The 21,175-nt window shown below is 59.0% G+C and overlaps 1 protein-coding gene across 12 annotated transcripts in view; it reads right to left on the reverse strand.

Moving 5' to 3' along the window:
• The window catches only part of BCOR (BCL6 corepressor), an 86,025-nt gene that overhangs the window by 45,289 nt on the left and 19,561 nt on the right, over window positions 1-21,175 (reverse strand). For 7 of the 12 annotated variants that reach the window (XM_064573929.1, XM_064573923.1, XM_064573930.1 and 4 more), the window contains exon 1: window positions 944-1,712. The exons of 2 other annotated variants lie outside the window; for them this stretch is intronic. The gene's annotated coding sequence lies outside the window, so the exon portion shown is untranslated. 3 more of the 12 variants (XM_064573925.1, XM_054507686.2, XM_054507682.2) reach the window with 3 other exon arrangements.

The raw sequence follows: 21,175 nt of genomic DNA on the forward strand, positions 1-21,175 counted from the left end.
TCTCCCCCCGCCCCCGGGGGCTCACAACTTAGAACCTACCCCGCAACGTCGGGGAGGGCGTGGGGGGTGGGAGGGAGTCTCGGATTATAATTTCAGAAGAACATTTAAAAAACAAAGCGTCTGACCTGGCTGGCGGGCGGGCGGGCCGAGTCGGAACCCCTCGCTCGGCTCGATTTCCTAGTAGTTTCTTTTCTTTCTTTCTTTTTTTTTTTTTAAATCCACGTGATTCGCGCTTTGGGGCAAGCCAAGAAAAAACCCGGGACTCCCCTCCCGAGTTGCGCGGCGGCAGGTCGAGCTCGGCTCGGCCCGGGGCGCCCGCCACACACCCTCGCGCACGCACACGCCGTCGTTCCACTAGGAGGAACGACCGGCCCCTGGAGAGGCGAGACGAGGCGGCGGCGGCTGGGGGTTTTTACAGTTCTTTCCCGAGTCGAAAAAGAAAGCAGACGGGAACCCGCCGCCCTCCCCTTCCTGCTCGCGAGCTAACGCCGAGCCGAGCTTCCCAGCTTCCAGCCCAGCCGCCCCCCCTCCCCCCGCGCCCGACTCGCGGCGCTCAGCGGCGACCGCGCTCCCGCGCACAGACACACACAGGCTGCAAACTTCCACTCCGCGAACTCCCTGCTCTCCTCCCAGCCCCCGGGGAGGCGGCAGGCCCCTCGCCGCGTCCCTCCCTCCCCGGTGCCCACGCGGGGCCGCTTAGGCTGGCTGCATTTTTAATAACTTACAGCTAGGAGATAAAAACGAAAGCGAGCCAAGCAGCCAAAGGGAAGCGCGAGGCGAAACCTTCGAGCTCCACGGGGTACGCGAGAGACTCGGAGGAGCAACCCGCTGCGGGAGGGGGCCCCGAGGGAGGGGGCCGGCTGCAGCCCGCGACGCGCCCGCCCGCCGCCCGCCGCCCGCCGCCCGCGCGGCCTCCCCGGGGAAAGGTGTTCCGAGCACTGACCTGAAATCCCCGGCCGGGGAGTAAGCAGGGAGCCTGCGATCCGGCGCTTTGAAGTTTTCCTCTCCCCCCCCAACCCCCGAGCAGAGTCGAGGCGGCGAGGAGGAGCGAGGGGCGGATGGCTGGGTGGGGAGAGGTGTGCGGGGTTGGAGGAAAGTGGGGTGGCGACGTTAGCGAGCGGAGAAGGAGCCGGGCCGGGGAAGCGCGGCGAGCAGCAAAGTTTGCCGTCCCCGGCTGCCCGCAGCCCGCTCGCGGTGCCGCGCTCGCTCGTCTCCCTCGCCGTCTGCTGCCAGCCGGCTGCCCTCGGGGTCGGCCCCGCGGAGGGGTGGGCTCTGGGCCGGGTGGGGGCGGGGCGGGGCGGGCTCAAAGCCTCCGGGCAGGTGGCGACGGCCCCGCGCGATCCTCCGGGCTCCCGGGGTTGGGCCGGGCTCGGCCGGGCTCAGCAGCTCCCGCGCCGCCGCTGCTGCCGCCCGCGCTCGGGCAGGAGCCCCAGCGCCATGTTGACGGATCGCCGCGAGCGCCCGCTCGGGCTGGGTGTATGTGAGTGTGTGTGTGTGTGTGTGTGCGCGCGCGCGCGTGTGTGTGAGTGAGTGTGTTGGCCAAGTCGTCCCTGCGCGGCGACAGCGCGGCTTGGGCTCCCCGCCCGGCGGCTCGCGGGCTCCCCCTCCGCCGCCGCCCGCCTCGCTCCCGCTCTCGGTCGCGGTCTGGGCTCCGGCGCGTCTCCCCCGCAGCCGCCGAGCTCGGCCCGCGTTCAACGAGGAGCGTAGCTCTTCCTCACCTTGCCGCTGGGAGCCCGGGCTCCGTCTGCCGCCGCACGCCGCGATCCCAACGCGTCCCCCTCCCCGGTTCCCTCCTCTTCCTCCTCCCCCTCCCTCCGCCCGCCCGCCCTCCCTCCCTCCCTCCCTCCCTCCCAGCAGCCGCCTCCCCTCCCCCCGCAGGCGCTGCGCTCGGGCGACAGCCGCCCGCCCGCCGCCGCCGCCTCCAGCTCTCGCAAGTTTGAGCTCCCCCAGCCTCCGCTCACCCTCCGCTGCGGCGCCTCGGCGGTGGGGTTGCGGAGGGGTGATTCCCCAAGAAAGGTTTGCCCGAGTTTCCCCAGCCGTCATCGATTCCCGGCCGGGCGCGTTTCACCTCTCTGGGTCCGGAGCCCGGACCACTTGGGTGGCTCCCCCCACTCGCCCCTTGCCCTCCCCTCCCCCGCTCGGACCGAGTTGGCTGCGCACACCCGGCCCGGGCGCGCGTCCTGGTTGAGCCAGAGACCGGCTCGGGCGGCGGCGGCGGCGGCGGCTCGGGCGGCCGGCTGATCCCGAGCCGAGGGGATGGGGGGCGGCGGGGGCGGCGGGGGCGGCTCTCCCAGCCGCGCGCCGAGACTCCCCTCGCTACCCAGAAGGCCAGTGGAGGACCGCAATTACCATAAAGCGCCTCGCACTCCGCGCAGCCAAAGCTGTCAAACCCCAGCGGCAGGCGCCGCTGCCTCCTCTCGCCACCAGCGCTGCGCTCTCCCGCTCGCGCGTCCCCTCCGAGACCCGGCAGAGCCTGGCGAGTGCGCGTCGGCGCCCACCCTCGCCCTGCGTCGCCCCTTCCTCCGGGAGGAGCCCTGGCCCATTCTGGTGCCCAGAGAGCTACCTGCAAACACCACGCCTGGCCCCGGTGGCCGTTCCGCCCGAACTCCGCACCCGAGTTCCCCGGACGTTTCGATTGTGTGGGAATTGTTTGGAGAGGCGGGGGCGTGGGGGTGAGGTGGGGAAGGCAGTCAGTGGGGCACAAGGAAGCGGGGGTGGGGGCGGCAGGGGAGCGGAGATCCGCCAGAATTTCTCCCCGTTTACGGGCATTTCGTAGTCTGCACCTCAGACGGTTGGAGGCTCTGTCCTGGCCCCTCGGCCCCCGGCCTCGGGAGATTATCTCCCGCGTTTTATTTTCCTTGGCAGGGAGCAACTTTTGGCTTACACCGTTCGCCCCATAAATTTCCACTCGGTAACGTCGTGCTGATCGGTGCTCGGCGGCGGCGTACAGCCTGCGCCCGCAGCAGTTCAATTCAATTGACACGTATTGAGCTTCTCCAGCGCACCCCGCGCGGTACTGGCCGCGGGGGGAGGGCGGGGGCCGGCGGGCGGGAGGGGGAGGCGGAGAGGCGAGGTTCCGGCCTCCCCGGAGCGCAGAGCCTCTAGGGCGAGCCGTGAAGCCCCAGTTCGTGAAGCTGGCGGGAAGGGGTGGGAGTGGGGGAGGGGTATTCCGGCCTAGCCGCACCCAGACCGCGGGCCCGGACCTCGCCGCAAAAGGTGATCCTACTGGGCTCTTCGCTAGTCTTTTTATGCTGGGGGTGGGGGAAGTCTCTTTCTGCCTTAAGGACAAGATGGTGCAGGCTCGATGAGAACATCAATCCGAAATGGAGGTAGCTTGTAAATCCACACGGAAAGTTTTAAAATATCCTGGAGTGTCTCCATGCCAAAAATAATCAAAAGCATCTCAAGTTGATTACGAAGTCAAGGTCAAGGCCAAAATCAGCTCTAGCTAGCAGAGCCCTTTTAAAAATTAGACTCAATACTGACTGCCGGACTGGTGTTAGGTGCGATGTTATTTATTCTGTTTTAGTTCTCAGTACATAGTTATAAAAAGAGCCCTTTTCAAAGCAGAAGTGAAACATCTCTACCGTTTGAAACCCGAAACTTCTGGCAGAATTAAATCTTCAGGCTCCAGAGCTGCTTATAACAACTGATGTAAAAGACAGGCAGGCAAGTGCCCCCCCCCCCCCCCCCCCCCCGCCTCCCCCGAGAACAGTGCCCAGCCCTGCTGGGCCGTCACCACTTCCAGGACCCGCGCCTGCATAATGGAATGCACGCCTTTTTCTTCCCGGTCTTTCTGGAGGTGGATGTCTCTGAAAGCAAACCCACACATTTTTTTAATCTCCGGTAACAAGCAGAAAGACACCTGGACTATTACGCTGTAAAGCTATTTTTTATAAAGACATTTTAGGGCCAGACATTAAAAGTTATTAGACTGAACGCATGCGAGTTACAGACACAGCTGGAGAAAAGGCCTCTGGTTGTGTGTTGTAGCAACATTTCTTTCTGAAGCGACTCCTTTTATTCAAAACAAGTCTAAAATAACCAGGAAGGCTGAAGTTGGGTATTTGTGGGGAAACTCTCTGAACGTGGTTCCAGGCAAGGAGGCCGCCGTGCCACTGTGGGCCGCGCAGGAGAGCTGGCCTGGCTGAGTGTGGAGCCGTGCCAGGCTCTTCCGGCTCGGTTAGGCCGCCGCAGAGACCCTGGCACCATGCCCGGCCACCTTCTCTCCCCTTCCCATGCCTCCCCAACTCTTCCCCCCAGGCACAGGCTTTTCCCGGAGTTAAGAGTTGCATGTAACCGTCCAGAACTTTTGGAAAATCCAGGAACTAAGCGAGACAGGGAGCCTGCTGCCTCTCAGAATCCTGTGGCCTCCTGGGGCTGCTGACAAAGGGGCCTGTTTGTCTAACTTTAAAAGTCCTAGAGTTAAAATGAATGGGGGGGGGGTGCGGTGCTGTAAATGCGAGGGGGCCGCGAGGAGGGCTGACTGTGGGAGAAATTTGATGCTGGAGACAAACAGGCCAGTAAATTCGCCTTTGACGTAATTTGCAGCATTCACCACCACCACCCCCCCGACTTTTTTAAGGAGCCGGGCCTCCATGGTATCCCCGTGCGGGCTGGTGGGATTAAAGGGTTTCGCTTCCATCTCTGAGGGATACATTTTCCAACTCTGTGGGATTTTAAAAATATCTTATTAAGGGAGTCCTAAGAGGCATGAGTGTGTGTGTGGGGAGGGTGGTTCGTGACTCACTGGGAATTAAAATGTGAGATTTTCCGGAGGTGCTTTAAGGCAGGGGAGGGTTGGGAGTTTACACCTATTGGCCCGGTTAGTTGGAATTGTTCCAGGGAGGAGGAGGAGAAAGCTCACGCAGGGCAGTCCCATTCCGTGTCCCCATTCAGGAAGGGACTCCGGGAGCTGGGGACACCTCGGAGCCTGCAGAGCGTTCATGCAGCCATGGCCTTCCTGGGCTCCCTCCTCCCCTGCCCTCCCAGGAGTCCCCGGGGGGCGGGGGGGGGGGTCAGGCTGCTATACCCAACACTCAGCAAGGGGAGTATTTCAATGAAAGCAGGGGAGGAGGCAGAGAGAGGCAGTGGATGAGCGCAGGGGAGGGGGGCAGCACAGGCAGTGGAGAAAGAAAGAAAGGGGCTCAGAAAGGAGAGGTGCGGGGCCACACCTCTCCCACCCACCTCTTGTCCCCTTGGAAAGGTCTCTCGGTTAGAACATATGGCTGGACCTCAGGCTCTCAGGCACTCTTCTGCTGCAGATTCTATCCCAGCCCCGCAACTAACTAGGCAAGCAGGTTGGTACCTCAGGGAGCAGGCCTGGAGCCTGGCCACACTTTTTGGCCCAGGCTGATGGTGCAAGACCTGCCAGGGCCCCTTCCACACCTTCAACCACCACCCAAGTCTGGGGGAAAGGCCACGCATCCCGTGGTGAGGTCCTTACCTGGTATTTGGTGGACCCTGGGGTTCCAACATTGTGGGTGCAGTTCATTTGTAACGTATGTGTATGATCTAAAGCATAAAGCTCTGTAGGTCCCTGGTGACGCTCTTCAGAGGCTATTCTCACATTTATGCTGCTGATTATTGTGATAGGTGGGATCTGGGTGATCACAGATAGTGTATTTTTACTTCATATGGTATGAGGTAGCCTCTTAATGGTAACTATTTTAAACAACACATACTAACAGTCTTCCCTGGTTACTGCGTAAAAGAACTCTGGGCTTACCTAGTGGCCCGGAAAAGATTTACTAGCCTACCCCCTCCAAGCACGGGGCATCCTTGTTCCTGGGATTTCGGTCATCCGGAAACATCTAAAGGTACCTGCTTTCCACGGCAGAAGTCTCCTAGACTTAGGGGTCGCCAGGTTGAAGATGGCGGCTCTTTCTGTCTGGCCTTTGAGGGGTTATTGGGCGTTTGGAGGAGGAGGAGGGTCCGAGAGGCAGGCCCAACGTGATAGCACCGACTGCCTCTTGGAATTTCTGGTCTGGGCTCTATGAGTGTCAGGCTCTGAGCTCCTCCAACCCAGGCACCCGTGAGTGAGCTGCCCTTTGGTTTACACTGAGGGGCTCGCTGGGTAGATGGGTGTCAGCGTAAAGAGTATAAAAAGGGGGCGGCTTCCAGGAGGCCTTGTCTTGTGCTCCACCTGGCCGCGGCTTAAGAGCCCTGGAAGCTGCCGCGCTGGGCCGGATGCTCCTGCAGATAAACCCGGACGCCACGACCCGCCCTGGCTGCTTACTTAGCAAGGGGCCTCCTATTTTACCCGGCTGGGGGCAGCGAGTGGGAACCACGGGGTGAGGGGGCGGAGAAGCACCAACTCCTCGCTTGCGGACCTGGCCGGCTGGCTTTCCTCCCCAGCCATTTTGTATCCAGCTTCCTTCCTCCACTCCCCGGGGGAGCCCTGCGGATAGCATCACCCGGAGCCCGAGCCCCTTCGCGGGCACCACCCGGGGACTGGAGGGATCTGGAAGGCTCCACCAGCCCCTCCCTCAGGGCAGAAAGGGAGTACGGCCCAGCAGAGGGAAGTGCGGGGCTGATCTGTCTCTAAAAGCCTCTGAGGCCCCCGCAAAGTCGGGCGTAGGCGTGAGTGGCGCCGGGTGGTGGCCTCGGGAAGGTCAGCCGGGAGCAAAGCTTGGGGCCAGCGCCAGGCTGGGGATTCCACACGGCCTAATCCACGGCACTTTTTACCTGCTCCCAGGGTCCCTCAGGCCCACTCTGCTCTGCCTTCGCCCCTAGGGGCCCCCTCCCCATCCCTGCGACCCCGTTGCGTTAGCAGCCGCGCAGGCCCTGGCTGCGAGTGCGGGGGGGGTGGGGGGTGGGGAGGGGGGCTCAGGGTGGTTTGTGTTGCGAGGCCTGACAGAACCTTCTGTGTGCGGCGGAGGGAGGAGGCTAATGCATAATGCACAGCGCCTGGAAGCCCGGCCATTAGCGGCCTGTCGGTGACACAGACAAACGACTGAGAGAGAGGGAGGAGATCCAGCTCGCTCTGGAGTTTAAATATACCAGCGTGGAGGGGAAACGCCATGATTTAAAAGTGTGTGTTTGCAGACACTCGCATATATTTTAATGATTTCCAGCAAGCCATGCGTCCCAGTCTTGCATCCCCCTCCCCAAAAGGGGTATGTGTATGGGGAGGAGGAATGAAAGCAGAGTGAGAGGCCTCATCCCGAGACCCACCACCAGCTTTTGAGACAAGAAGGGAAGGAGAGGTTGGTTATCGCAGCACAGAGAAAACAAGACCTAGGGAAAGCCACACGACCCAAGGCCATCGCCAGAATTTTTTTTCTTTTTTTTTTTTTTTAAATCTGGCCATCGAAGCTTTCCATCCTGGACTGGACCCTCTAGTTGTACTAGAAAGGCCTGGAAGAATAAATCCCGCCACCCTTGCTCCCACACCCCTCCCCCGCCCACATTTTGAATCTTGCTTTTCCACTGACAATCCAGAGACCTCCTTCCTCCCCGTTTAACACACCAGTGTTTTTTAGCAATTAAGGCGAGAAGGGGGTGGGGATAAAGATAAGCCAATTTTTTTTCCGCCATGCAAGTGTGAAAGATAAGATAACGCTAAGCTGGGGCAAAGCGGCTGCTTACAACCTCCCCTCAGCGATTTTGATCGGTCACTTCTTATCTCGCAAAAATGCTCCTTTCGAAAACTGCATCAAAAAAAGGGAAAAGGCCGAAGGAAAGCATTTTCATTTGGAAGTGACATTTAAAACCCACCTCCTCTACACCAGCAACCCCCGTCCCATCCGCGGGGCTCCCCAGGAAAAGTCGCACCTCGACTCCAGGGTTTCAGGCTTTCTTGTGGGGAGGGGAGGTAGGATTACTAGTGTAATTAGGCTGAATAAAACCAGGGATGCGCGATGAGGATTTATCCTGCATCCAACCTCAGGCTCGCAGCCGGGTTTTCTTCTCTTAGTTACTGACCAGTGTTTGTGCTTCTCCATCGCGCTCGCGTGTTGAAACTAAACAGGTAGTTATATTTGGGAGGGTCATAGAACTATGTCAACACGAAGTGGTTGTTAATGCGACATAATAAGAAACTCTGCTGGGTTTTGCAGGCCCCTGCCAAGGAAGGAAAAGGTATCGTGCACCCTAGAACCCGAGAAGTCTCAGCCGAACCGGGCTCTCGGGGAGTTTTGTAAAATCCTCCCCACCCCAACCCACCCCCGCACAAATATTTCACGAAGGGGTTTCCGGAAGACTTTGTATTTGTTTAGGGAGGTTTCGGTATTGAACTCAAGGCCCGCAGGGCGGCCTGTAAACTCCCCCCGGCCCAGGCGCTGGCTCCAGATCGCAAACAACAAGGCTGGCGCCCCAGGCCGAGCTGCTGAGCCACAGTGCCCACCTCCGGCTTAGAGCTCCGAGACGCCCACCACCTCGGCCCGCCGCCCCCCCCCATCCCGGGCTCGAGCCTCGGCGCCGCCGGACGCGCACCGATTCTGCCCCCTCCGGGCCAGGCTGCGCGACCTACAGCCCGGGGCCAGCGCGGCCGGATTGTCCCCCGGGGAGCCGAAACCGCCGAGCGGGGAAACCCCTCCTCTCGCCCTTCCCCGAAAAGCCTGGCCGCGGCGTAGGCGCCGAGCGAGCGGGCATCCGCTGACAGCCGGGCCTCACGTAAGGCCTACACGCGTCCCATTAGTCAGCCTGAGTTCCCCTCGGGCGAGCCGTCTGGCGCGGCCCCAAGGCCGGGCGCGGGCGGGGAGGGGTGCGGGGCCGCAGCGAGCGGGGAGCGGGGCGGGGGCGCGGGCTCTGCGGGACCCGGCCGGGCTCGGTTCCGCGTTCCTGGGTCCGCGGGTAAGCTGAGCCGCGGGGGCTGGCCGGCGCCGAGGCGCCGAGCTGCGCTTCACGTGCCCGCCATATCAGCGGCCGCGGCGGCGGCGGCGGCGGCGAGGAGAGGGGGCAGGGAGGCGCGCCGCAGCTCCCGCGGGGTCTCCGGCTCCCCGCCTCCCCCCTCCGCGCTGGGGGCTGGGCCGGGACCACCCCGCAGCCCCCTCGTCCCCGCTCCAGCCGAGAGCGGCGCTGCCAGACGCCGGGAGGCTCCTACGGCGCTGCTCCGAAAGCTGCGCGGAGGCAACAGCCAGGGGAGGGTGCTCCTCGCGGCCGCCCCGGGAACTTCCCAGCCGCCCCGCCGCCGCCGCCGCCGCCGCCGCCGCAGTCACCGGGACCGGAAGCCCTCGCGCCTCCCCGAACGGCCTCTGCTGGCCCCCAGGGTTGTTCCAGACGAGGGCTGGCCGCGCGTCACTCTCCATCCCTCCTGGCCCCAGGCGGCCGCCCTCGCCCCGGGGCATCCCCCAATTAAGCCCGGAGGACCCTTCTCGCGGTCCAGTGAGACCTCCTTCGTGACCGCCATAAGAGCCCCCACCCCACCCCTCCCCGCCCGCCAGTCCCAGCCCCGCAGCTGGGACGGGAGGGGCTCGGAGCCGCCACTCCGGCCGGGCAGGAACACCTGCTCCCGGGGCCCTGCAGCTGGGCTCGTGGTGCCGGGAGAGGCTGCCTACTGTTGTGTGCGGAGATCGCGGAGGAGAGCACGGGGCTCCGAAGCCCTGGGCCAGGCGCAGCCGCGTCTCGGCCGCCCCCACCTCCCACCCCTTCTGTGCGATCACGCTCGAAGCCTGGGGATTCGGGTCTCCTGGGGGATCGAAGGGCCGCCACCCCTGGGATCCGACTTCTGTCCTTAAGAGGTCGTTCGCAAGACAGATGGGGCAAAACCTGTTTTGGGAGCCTTCCCGGTGTCCGCCCCCGCTCTCCCAAGCAGACACACTCATCTCCCCTCGGCCCCGACTCTAGCCTCTGGCGGGGGACGAGAGTAGGTCATGGCGGCACCGGCACCTCCTCCCCCTCCCCCGAAGGGGCTGGTATGGGGTTCGGACTTTGCCACTCAGCGTGGGGAGGGCGGATGGACCCTCCGCTTCTTCTCCGTGCCCTGAGGAGATCGGGCGGCGGAGATGACCTGCGCTGCTTGCCCTGCCTCACCGCCCCCTCCCCCGTTCCGCCCTCCCCGGCGCTCCTGGCCCAGGGCCCGGCCGGGGAAGGCGTTGTTTTGCCAGCGGGGGCCGAGCGAGTGCGCAGAGAAAAGCCTCCCTGCTCTAATGAGAGTGCACACAGCGCTGCAGCGAGGAGGATGATTACCCGGCGGGCGGGGGGGGGAGGCGCGCAGGCCCGGGCCGCGGGCGGCGTGTGCGGCGGCCCCGCGGACCCGAAGTCCCCGCCTGTCTGGCTGCTAATCGCACGCTTTCTGCTGTTACGGAGGCAGGCGGGAGCCGGCGGCCGAGCCCAGCGCCGGCGACTCGGCGGGTGACACGGAAACATGGCGCAGCGCCCCTCCCCCGCCCGCCTTCCCCGCGCTCCCGCCTCCTGCCTCGCACTTCCTCCCGCCCGCGCGGCTTTTGCAGTTCTAATGCTCTGCTGTCGGCCCGGCACCATTACGCTAGCAGCCGCTTCTCGGCGGCCCCGCGCGTCTCTTTCCCCTTTGTTTTCCCGGTCTATAGAAAACGTTTGCTTTTGTCCCGAGCTCTCGTTAAACCAAACTTGTGGTGGCAACGGAAGGCGGTGCGGGCGGGGAGGGGCCCGGGGATTTTGGCAGCAGCCGACCAGAGCGTGGTGGAAACTTCTCTCGCTGGGTTCCCCGCCACCCCGCCTTTCCCCCCCGTCCCCCCTCCCCTCACACACACAGGCCAGCCGGCCTGCCGACGCTTCCCCCTTCTCCCCCGAGAGGCCTCAGCGCTCCAGGAAGGAGGTCTGGGCCAGAGGGACTGTGACCAGGGGTGAAGAGTCTAGGGTGCGTGTCTGCGAACCCCGAGTTTTGGGGCACTCGGTAACCTCGATCCTTGCAGCCCTGACTGGCCTCTCCCTCCCTTTGGTCATTCGGGGCTTTGTATCAGCCGGTGGAGAAGGAAGGGGAGGGAAGAGAAGAAAGTGGTTTGTGTGTGTGGCTTTTCTATTACGGGTTTGTTGGAATCTCTCACCCCCAACTGTACAGCCTCCTTTATAGGATCTAGGGCGAGAAGGGGGAGGGGGAACGGGGGCTCCACGGGGGGAAGGGTCAGAAACCTAGGCCTGGGAGCTGGATCGTTCTCTACTGGCCGACTCAGCCACATGGCCCGCATGAAGGGTGGGGCGACCCTGCAGAGTCGCGGACGGGAGGGCCAGGTCCCTGGATCCAGGAAACGCCAGACCTCCCTCCCCTGGGCAAGAGCGCAGGTCCCCCCTAGCGCGCTCCCCAGCCCAGCGCGCACGCCTTGGCTGTCCGCACCGGAGCTGCTCAGGCGGCAATTTTTTAAGCCTGCAATTAAGCGAGGCGTCGCCGTGTCCTCTGCTAGTGTCGATCCTGTCAGTCGCACATGGCCTTGGTGCTCCGGTCCGAGGCCCCGCGATTAGTCACAGGCTCGCTTCGCTCCTTCCCTAATCCGCCTCTGCAGGCAGCCTGGGGACGCGGCCGACTTGGCGGCGCTGGCAGGGAGCCACCGCGCGCGGGGCGGGCCGCCTGGCCACTACCAGCCCCGCTGCGCCCGAGCCGGCGCGGGCCCCAGGGTGCGGGCTTGGGACTCCCTCCCCCTTCGCAGCCCCCAGGCTGGGGCGGCGGCGCCCCTCCTCCTCTCGCCCCACTCCCGGGCCTGCGAGATCTATTTGTGTGGTGTCATTTGCATAAAAATAGGACAAGTGTTTCAGTGCGTTCGAACGCGGGAGGCGAAATCCTTATTGATGTGTCTGTGTGGAGCCCTCGGTTGTCGGAGCGGTTTGATTTAGGGTGTTTGTGTTGCCTTCTGCGAGAAATGAGAGGAAATCCTGCGCAACGCCTTCGGCGGCCCAGGCCCCCCAGAGCATCATCCCTCCTCTGCGCGGCCCAGAACGGCCCACCGCCTGGACCCCAGCGCGCCGAGTCCACAGCGAGCAGGTTGAGGGCCAGGCGGGCGGCCCAGTATGACTCATAAAACCGGGCGGCCTAATCACCAGCTGCCAACCCGTTTACGTGGGGCGCTTCCCAATGCTCCCTTCGCCTGGCCGGGGCCTCCAGCGGGCTCGCCCCGGACACGGATAGAGCCGCTCAGTAGGGTCTAATCAAGTGGCCGCTCCTTCCCGGCGGCAGCGCGGCTTCCCATCCCCGGCGACCCCCGCTCGCCCGGCCTTCGCGCCGCTCGCCAGCAACTCCTCAGCTTGGACAAATAGCTGGGAGGGCGCCGGCCGCGCGGAGCCAGTAAATCAATCATTAACTCCCCGGCGAGGCCTGGCCAGCGGAGGGAGGGAGCAGGGGACAGAGCCGAGTGCGCGGGGCGAGCGCAAGGCCCCCCACCCCGGGCTGGGAGCCGTCCACGCGCCGGCGAGCAGGGTGCGTGAAGGCGGGTCTCCCCCACCTCCCGGAGGGGGCCTCTCGGTCCCCTCCAGAAGCCTCCGCCTGCCCGGCCTCTCACGCCCGCACCTTGCCTCGCCCGGCAGGTCGGGTTACTGTGCGGCCCCGGGGCGGGCTTGAACATTAACGAGGCGCCCGGGGCCTCGCGGCCTGCTCTCCCCAAGAGAGCCTGCCGCGCTTGGGCGAGCTCCTCAAATCCGGTTGGGCTCCTCCACACTCGGACTTGCCAAACCAAACTGATCGCCCCCGTGCCGCGCAGCCTCCCCGCGGCGCCCTCCCCACGGAGGCCACGGTGGGGCGGCACGCAGGGGGTTAAAAGCTCCGGTTCGCCCTGGCTCCTCGGCGGCGCTGAGGAAACGCTGATCAAAGTGCTTACGGGGAAGGAAACACACGCACACTCGCGCCTGGGTCGAAGAAGGCCGACTGGAGAGACGGCTCGGAGCCGCCCGCCTCGACCCGCTTCCCACACTCTCGGGAACGCAGTGGCGGCGGCGGCGGCGGCGCTGGCCCGCGCGATCCTCCTGGCGGAGCTCGACGCGGCGGGGCCGGGCGGACGGCGGCGGCGGGGGGGGGGGGGGCGGGACGAGGGAGCGGGAGGCGAGCCCGGGCTGCGCGCCAAGAGGCCCGGAGCCGCAGATTAGTCACCGCTCGGCTCGGCACTCACGGGTGCGCCCGGGAACCGGGAGGGCAGGCGTCGGCCCCGCTGAGCGGGGCTCCCGGGGCCCTCGGCGCCACGGCGCGGGTGCCCCCGCCCCCACCCCCGAGCGCGCCCGGCGCGGCTGGATGGACTCTCGGGGGCTGGCGCTGCCGAGATCCACTTGTCAGTTCAAGGGCAGGACAGAAACTCTGCAAGCGGAGTCTTGCGAACAGGAAATTTCTCATTGACAAGGTGCTGCCCCTCCCCCACGCCCGGCTTCAAAACAAAACAAAAACCCGGCGCGAGCGGCCGACTTTGCCCGCCGCGGCCTGCACCCCTCTGCCGCCTTGGCGACCCACCCACCCCCACTTCTCGGCCCCGGCCCGGGAAGCGGAGAGCTCGCCGAGCCCCAGGCCCCGAGCGCAGGCGGCGGCCAACAAACAGGCCCAGCGGGCGGCTTCGGCTCGGGCCCCGCCGAGGGCGCCCAGCTGCCACCTTCCGGGGCTCGGGCAGGGGCGGGCCGGGGGCGCTGAGCCCGGGAGGCTCCGCGCCTTCTCGGGTTCTGAAGCCGGCGGAGCGGTTCCGCGGGGCTGGAGACGGCCGGGGCAGCGGCTCCCCGAGGGCGTGGGGGGCGGGGAGGCGGCGCCGCCGACAGAGCGAATCCCGCGGCGGGGACCCGGGAGGGCCGCGAGCTCGGCCTGGCAAAGTTCCTGCTCAAACTCCATGTTTAGAAACTCCAGCGGCGTTGCGGGAGGAGGGGGGAGAGCCAGGGCGCGCGGAGCGTGCGGGGGCGGCCGGCACCCGCCTTTCACTCCCGGGCACGGGTGGGGGGGAAATCCGCGCTCCCCGCTCCCCCCCCCGCCTCCGGCCGAATGGGAAGTCTGTCGGGTCCCCGGGCTCATTCTTTTGTGTATGCCCCTCTCCTTCCTACACACACTAAAGGAAATTTCTAAACCCTTGTCATTTATTGAATTCAGCCAGGAGAGGAAGCCCTTTTTAGGGACCCTGATATTCAGGATAATTTCGTATTTGACACATGTAAATACTTAGTACTCTCAGGTAAGGTCAAATTATTTATCATCTTAATTTATATTTCAATAGGCCTACAATTTGGAGGCGCGAAATGCCTCCTTATGAATCATTATGGTCTATTAGGGGAGGTAATGTATAAACAGCACTATTTGGGAGGGAATCACTTATGTTGACATTTAAATGGCTCTTCAATAGTTAAAAAAAGACATTCGAGTGCCTTTGATTAAATATACAATTTACAAGACCATCAGCAAAGCCATCAGGAATATAAATTCTTGGGATTTTTATTTATTTATTTCTGATTTTTTTTTTTTTTTTAAGCCTTCCAGGGCACGCATGCCATTTAATCCCTATGGGAAAATCTACAAATTTCACGCAAAGTATCATTCTCCTCTCCCCAGCTAATGTCTTATCGGGAACCCAGGGAACCACCGGAAATGTGAGCAAACTCCACCAGCAGGCACCCCAGTGGGAAGTTTGTAGATCTTTGTACCTCGCAAACAGAATCAACCACTTGCTAACAATATTGCAACTGATTTGTGAAACATACTAGCTTCCCTGCTGGAGTAGTTTCCCTTCCTTAAGGCCTGTGTCGGTCTGTCCATCCATCCGTCCTGGTGCTTCCACAGCACCCAGGACGAGGACTCATACCATTTTAAGTCATCCTTCTACACCTGCTAAAATATCACAACAGAGGCTCTTCCTGACTGTCCCCTCCCCCAACCCTATGCACTCTTTATTGAATTACCCTGTTGTATTCATTCCCTCGAAGCATCTCCCATCTCCAGAATGCCCTTCCTTGACCCCACATCTCCTTCCCCGGCTCCCTATTTATCTGTTCCCTTGCACAGCTGTACTTCTTGAAAGAGGTGTCTACAGCCAGGTGGCATTTCTATTTCCCTTACCTCCGGTGCACTCAAGATCAGCTAGTTTTGAAGCCATTCTATGATTTGGGGGAAATTGTAGCTTTGTTAGTAATAGTGTTAGATTAGAAACAACCTAAGTGTCCAGTGATGACATTGAGGGTACTCAATTATTCTACTCAAATATTCTGTGACTATTTTAAAAATTAAGCTCCACTCTGTGGACTGATGCAGAATGACCCCTAAGGTCTATTGTTAAGAGAAAAACATAAGGTGGCAGAAGGAAGTGATGTGTATAGTATGTTACAATTTGGGTATGTTACAGTGTATAAAAACAAAGTAGGGGGGAATATAGACATACCTCTATGTGCAGGAAACATCTTCGACACTGCTGGGAGCACCCCCACCACCACTTTCTTTGTACATACGCATGTCCTCCTCCGTTTTATTTTTAGAAATGTGTATACATCGCACAAACTGTTTTGTATCTTACCTATGAAACTTATCACTACATCTTACAGATCATTTTCTACCAGCACAGGGAGATGGGCCTTGTCTGTCCAAGGTTCCCGGAGTTTCACTGTATGTAGGTACATCATTTATCACATTCGTCAACCTACACCTCACCCTACACCAGCTTTCCTGGCCATTCTGCAGAGAGCACTCAAGATCACTGTTGCCAGTGATGACTTCCTTGTTGCCAGGAGTGGGGGGCATTTTCCCAGTCCTTCCTTTGGCCTTGGAAGCACTGAACACCCCTGACTACACCCCATCGAACTGCTCTTAGCCTCCCAGATGCCATACACGCACACACACATAGTTTTCATCCTCCCTCTGAGCCTCTTTCTAGGTTCCTCTCTCTGCTTTAACTAGTTGCTTTGGGCCTGGATCCTCTCCCCCTCCCCCCCTCCCCCAATCTCATTCTGGGACCTGGCTTTAAATACCACCTATTAGCTGATGATTCTTACACCACCGCTGCCGCCCCCCACACCCTTCCACACCACTATATCAAGCTGCAGACCTGACTTCTCAACTTGGCAATCTCTGCCCGGTTTAATAATGACAATAGCTAACATTTGCATAGTGCGGACAGCACTCTCGGAAGCACTTTATGTAAATTGACTATTAATCCTTATCCACATTTTGCAGATGCGGAAACTGAGAGGGGCCATAGAACATTCCCAAGGTCACTCAGAAAATGCTGGAGGTAGGATTCAAACCCATGCAGTTCTATCTCCAGAGCCATCCTGCCTCACTTGCCTCCTAGCATGCCTAGAACTGAATTCTTAAAATCACGAATTAATCTACAGATACGTGGGGGTAGTTACTAAATTCCAGGCCCTGTGACTGGGTGCTGGGGAAAGAGTGGTAGGCTGGACAAACTCCCTTAAAAAAGGGAATGTGCTCTTTGCTTGGAACCTGCCCTTCGTCCCAGTTCCCTCCCCTGTTGCAGAAAATGTCTCAGCCACCCAAGTACTTAAAGCAGAATCCTGGGGGGTGGGGTGTGGGGGGGAGAGGCAGTCATTCTTGACCTATCTCCCACTTCACCTTCCCGTGGCAGGGCTGTTTCTACTTCCCAATGTCCTGTCCAATAAGCCTACTTCCCATTCTCCCACATCCACCTTAGGCCAGGCCACCGTCTTCACTTGCCTGGATAATAACCAAGGATTATGGGGCACCTGGCTGGCTCAGTCGGTAGAGCTTGGACTCTTGATCTCGGGGTTGTGAGTTCAAGCCCCACGCTGGGTGTAAAGATTACTTACAAATAACATCTTAAAGGAAAAAATAACCAAAGATTTGGGGCGCCTGGGTGGCTCAGTTGGTTAAGTGACTGCCTTCGGCTCAGGTCGTGATCCTGGAGTCCCGGGATCGAGTCCCACATCGGGCTCCCTGCTCAGCGGGGGGTCTGCTTCTCCCTCTGACCCGCTTCCCTCTCGTGCTCTCTGTCTCTCATTCTCTCTCAAATAAATAAATAAAATCTTTAAAAAAAAATAAAATAAAAAAATAAAAATAACCAAAGATTATTATTCCAGCTGGTCTCTGTGCTGCCACTCTCAGCCCCCCTTCTGACCCAGCCTCCATAGCAAGACGGTATTGAGTCAATATTCTATATCACAGCAAAAGAAGAAACCAAGTTTAAGAGAGCAAGATAACTGTGGGTGTGTGCTAAAGGAAAAGGGGGGTGCCTGGGCTTGCAGGGAGTGGCTCTGTAGTTACGGTGAGGATTGAGGCCAAAGAATTTGAGAAAGGGCAGGATGAACCCAGAGGAGTCATTATCGTCTGGGGAGGTCCAAGGGAGGCCCATGGGAGCACGGGATACAGGGATGCACGGATACAGGTCTTTGTCAGAGAAGCCAAGGTTCCTGGGTGGGCCCATTGGGGGAAAGGCCTTGGACATCCTTAGTATCCTTGCTAAGTGCCACAGAATATCATCCTCAGGAGATAAGCGAGAGACAGCCAAGAGCAAGCCAGAAACCCAGAGCCCAAACCAGAACCTCTTTAGAGTACCTTGCCCATTGCCAATCATTTGGTCCTTACTTGGTGGCAAAAGATTGCGACTGTCTATCTTGAGACCCTCAGAGACCTTAAGAGTGGGCTCTGGCCACACTTGACCTTAGGCAACTGGAGTTCTTCTCAATTCCATGCCATTTGACTTTTAATAGTAACTGTTCCACGACGATGCATTTGGTAGCAAAGCAAGTCTTTTTTAACGATGAATAATTCCTACATGCTAAAAATAGCTACTGTTTATTGAGGGCCTTTGCTCTTTGCAGTTACTTTTTTAGGTGCATTTCCAATATGTTTGTTTATGTACCTCCCATGAGCCCCCCAAATAACCCAATGGGTAAGGTATTACTATTCACATTTTATAGTTGAGGAAACAGAAGTTCTTACAATTGCCCTCCAAAAATACATAGCTAATCTAGCCGAGTTTGGCTTCAGGGATTCTACCTGACTCCAAATCTGGGCTCTTTCCAGCGAAGTATACTGTTCGCTACCCACACACAGGCACTATTCCCCCAAACCTTAAACTATTTCTGGGATCAGATCCTACATAGCTTCTCTAATCGTGTCCTTCTGGGGTCGTCCTGGCAACTCGCCAACTGCAGTAACTATCACAAAAGGAGTTTGTTTCTTTCTGGAATCAGCAGGTCTCAGTTGTTCTGTTGTGCTCACCATGGGAACCTAAGAGTTTATCATCTGAATGAAGAGTTGCCTTCTTCCCAGCTAAGCTTTGAAAAAGTGTGGGACCAAGTTCAAGGGAAGGCCTTCCTCCCCAGAACAAGCAGATTCTCTAGCTCTGTTTGGAAAGCTTCTGCCCTCCACCAATACTAAATTATGGCTCAGCGTTCGTCCAGATTATAAACCACCTTGCCCTTTCATACTTCTGGGCAACGTGTTTTTTTGTTGTTTTTTGTTTTTTTGTTTTCCCTCCTGCTTTGAGCTTTGATAAACATTACTCTGCTCTTAGCATGGGGAGAGCTAGAGCAGGGGAAAAGATGATCCAGAAAGAACCCACCACACAGCCCTTCTGAAGCTGGACAGCTCTTGAGATTTGGGGGAGAAGAGGGTCACTGGTTTTTCCAGCTCTTAGAAAAACGATAGCTAGGATTTATTAAGACCTTAGTGTCCGCCAGGCACAGTTCTAAACACTTTATATGCATTAGTAATCTCATTTCATATAGAAAACCACCCTATAATAAAGGTGCTATTATTATCCCCATTTCACAGATGAAGAAACGGAGACTTTAGAGGATAATTAACTAGCCTGCTTGCCTGGACACTCATCGCCTGATTCCTAGAGCCCAAACTTCTATCCACGCAGTCTTTCAGACTTTCCAGGCCCCTGTGGTCAGCTTCATTACTGTGTGAATTGCTCAGGTTCATCATAATTGGGTGCTTTATGCAGATCCGTGCAGAAATGGCCTTCACTGCATCCTGGCATGCCAACGATGTCCCCTGAGGACATGACGGCCGTGAATTTGTCCCGCAGGTCCCTTTGAGGTAGGTGCCTCTTCTCTTCCGTAGCTTTCCAAGCCAAGACCCCGTTCAGGGCGAGCGGAAGCTCTGGTGGGACCCCCACGACGGAGCATGGTCATCCCCGCCCTGCTCTTTGACAAAGCACACCGGTCAGTCCGTGGGAGCCCTGGCCGGTTCAATACCAGCAGCTGTGCGGGGACCTTTCTGACCTGCTTGCTGGCACAGGGAGCGCAGAGGAGGGAAGATCAATCTCCAAGATAATTTAGGTTCTGTCTTTGCTCGATCCAGCCTCTGTCCTCTGCTCTAGGGCTGACGACTATGATTAATGTGCCACCAAGTATTTCCTCTCTTCGGCTTCTTCCCTGCTTTGGGGTTTATTTTATAGCCATTGCCAGAGTTTCTCCTCTGAAGAGAGTAAATACTCAGAGACTGGAGCACAGCCCTTGGTGTTACTCGGAGAGCGTCGCAGGCGGCAGGTAGCATCGGGCCACTTCTGGAGTAGGTGACGTGACTGTTTGGGGTTCAGTGCGACGTGACTGTTTGGGGTTCAGTGCTAACCCACTACCTCCACTGATGTTAGCCTAATCTTTTAATTATTCCAAAAATACCAAGAATAAGGATTGCAGGGAAGGCAATTAATAGGATCACACAGCCTATTCCTCATTTGTAATTATATATTATTATTTTTCGCCCTACTTTGTTCCAATAACGATTTAAGGCTGCTTCCAAAGACACACAAAACCCAGCAAAGATAAATAGAAGAAGTGGGACATGAATTATAATGTCATGCCTGCTCCCAGCATCTTTGCCCCGGTCCACAAAATAGAACTGAATTCATAACGCCTTTCGAAAATGAGGTAATTCAGCTCTTTTGGTGGCAACACTAGGCTCTTTGTAAAGTGAGGGGGTGGTACGCAGGAATGGAAAGAACCATGGAGGGGACAAGAGATCTGGTTTCTAAAGTTGGCTCCCTTGGTGTGTGACCTTGGGCGAGTCACTCGCTCTCTCTGGACTTTGGATTCTGGGCTTCTCAAGTGTCTCTGCCAATCTCAATCTCTGGGGCGCCCTCCTCCCTCTGTCTTGCCTCTTACCCCTGCCATCGTCATGCAGGTGGAAGCCAGCACTGCCCATCTGGCAGGAGGCCCCCTAGGAATGAAGCACGCTTTCTCTCTCTCTCTCTCTCACACACACACACAAAATGAAAAATCTTCGCAGACACTGTGACAATGAAACTTCAATTGTCTCTTCCCTCAAGGCAAGGACCCCACCTCCTCCTAATCTTTAGCTAAAAGAGAGACTCCCAGGAGAGCCCGGGTAGCCTGGAGGACATCCTTTAGGGAGGCAGGAGTCACGCGGGTCCAGACCTTCGGTCTCTCCCTCCTTCGGGGTGGGCATGAGCTACTTTCTTTTCTCCTTTCACTGTGCAAGACCCTCTTACGTATAACCTGGCCCAGTCACATCTTCCCTTCGTTCCCTCCTGATCCCGTCTTCCACTCTGTCACCCCTTGCAGCACCTAACACAACGCTTAGCATATTATTTGTGCCAAACATCCATGTAGTCCTCTCTCTCCCCCACCTCGCGTCTCCGTGGGCCCCTCTACTGCCTCTACTCGGGATTCTCCAAGATTTACTCGAAAGATTCCACAGGGCCGAGGGATCTCTGCAAACTCAGCCTTCATGACCTGCCTCAAGCGGGAGGCTGCCTGGGAAGATTCCTTTTACAAAGCAGACGTGGGCAACGGGGACGAACCCCATGAAAGAAATGCTGCCCGCTAGGATTCCGTGTTCGTCAAGTTTTCAAGGGGGGCGGGGGGCGAAGCCAATCGAACGTGGAAGCCGATCTAAGGTGTCAGAGAAGTCAGCGGAAGGGCTATCGTGGAGGGGACGAGCACGGGGACTTCCGGGCGGGGGGCGCGCAGGGACTACTCTGCACCTCGATCTGGAGGCTGGCCACACGGGTGTGTTCGGCTTGTAAAAAATTCATCAAGCTGTACGCTTAGGATGGCTACACTCTTCTGTCGGGGCGCTGCCCTTCAATGAAATGTTCACAAAATTAGCAAAAAAATACAATAAAGCAAAACGCACGGAAACAAACTGGGGAAGAATAAGGCTCGTAATGGTCCTGGAGCTCTGGGCGGGAGACCCGGCTGCAGGAGGGTGGGGACGGCGGGGCCGCTCCGGCTGCGAGGGCAGGGCAGGAGGTTGTTCTCGAGGCGGCCAGGAGGCACAGGGCAAAATCACATGACCAGAAGCAAACTTTCAGGCGGAAAGTAGGCCGCGCTGGCCGCTGGCCAGGCCCCCACCCTGGCTTTC

Source organism: Mirounga angustirostris, unplaced genomic scaffold (assembly GCF_029215605.1).
Source record: "Mirounga angustirostris isolate CCGP_5_RB_7025 unplaced genomic scaffold, mMirAng1.0.hap1 SCAF_11, whole genome shotgun sequence".
Lineage (NCBI taxonomy): Eukaryota > Metazoa > Chordata > Mammalia > Carnivora > Phocidae > Mirounga > Mirounga angustirostris.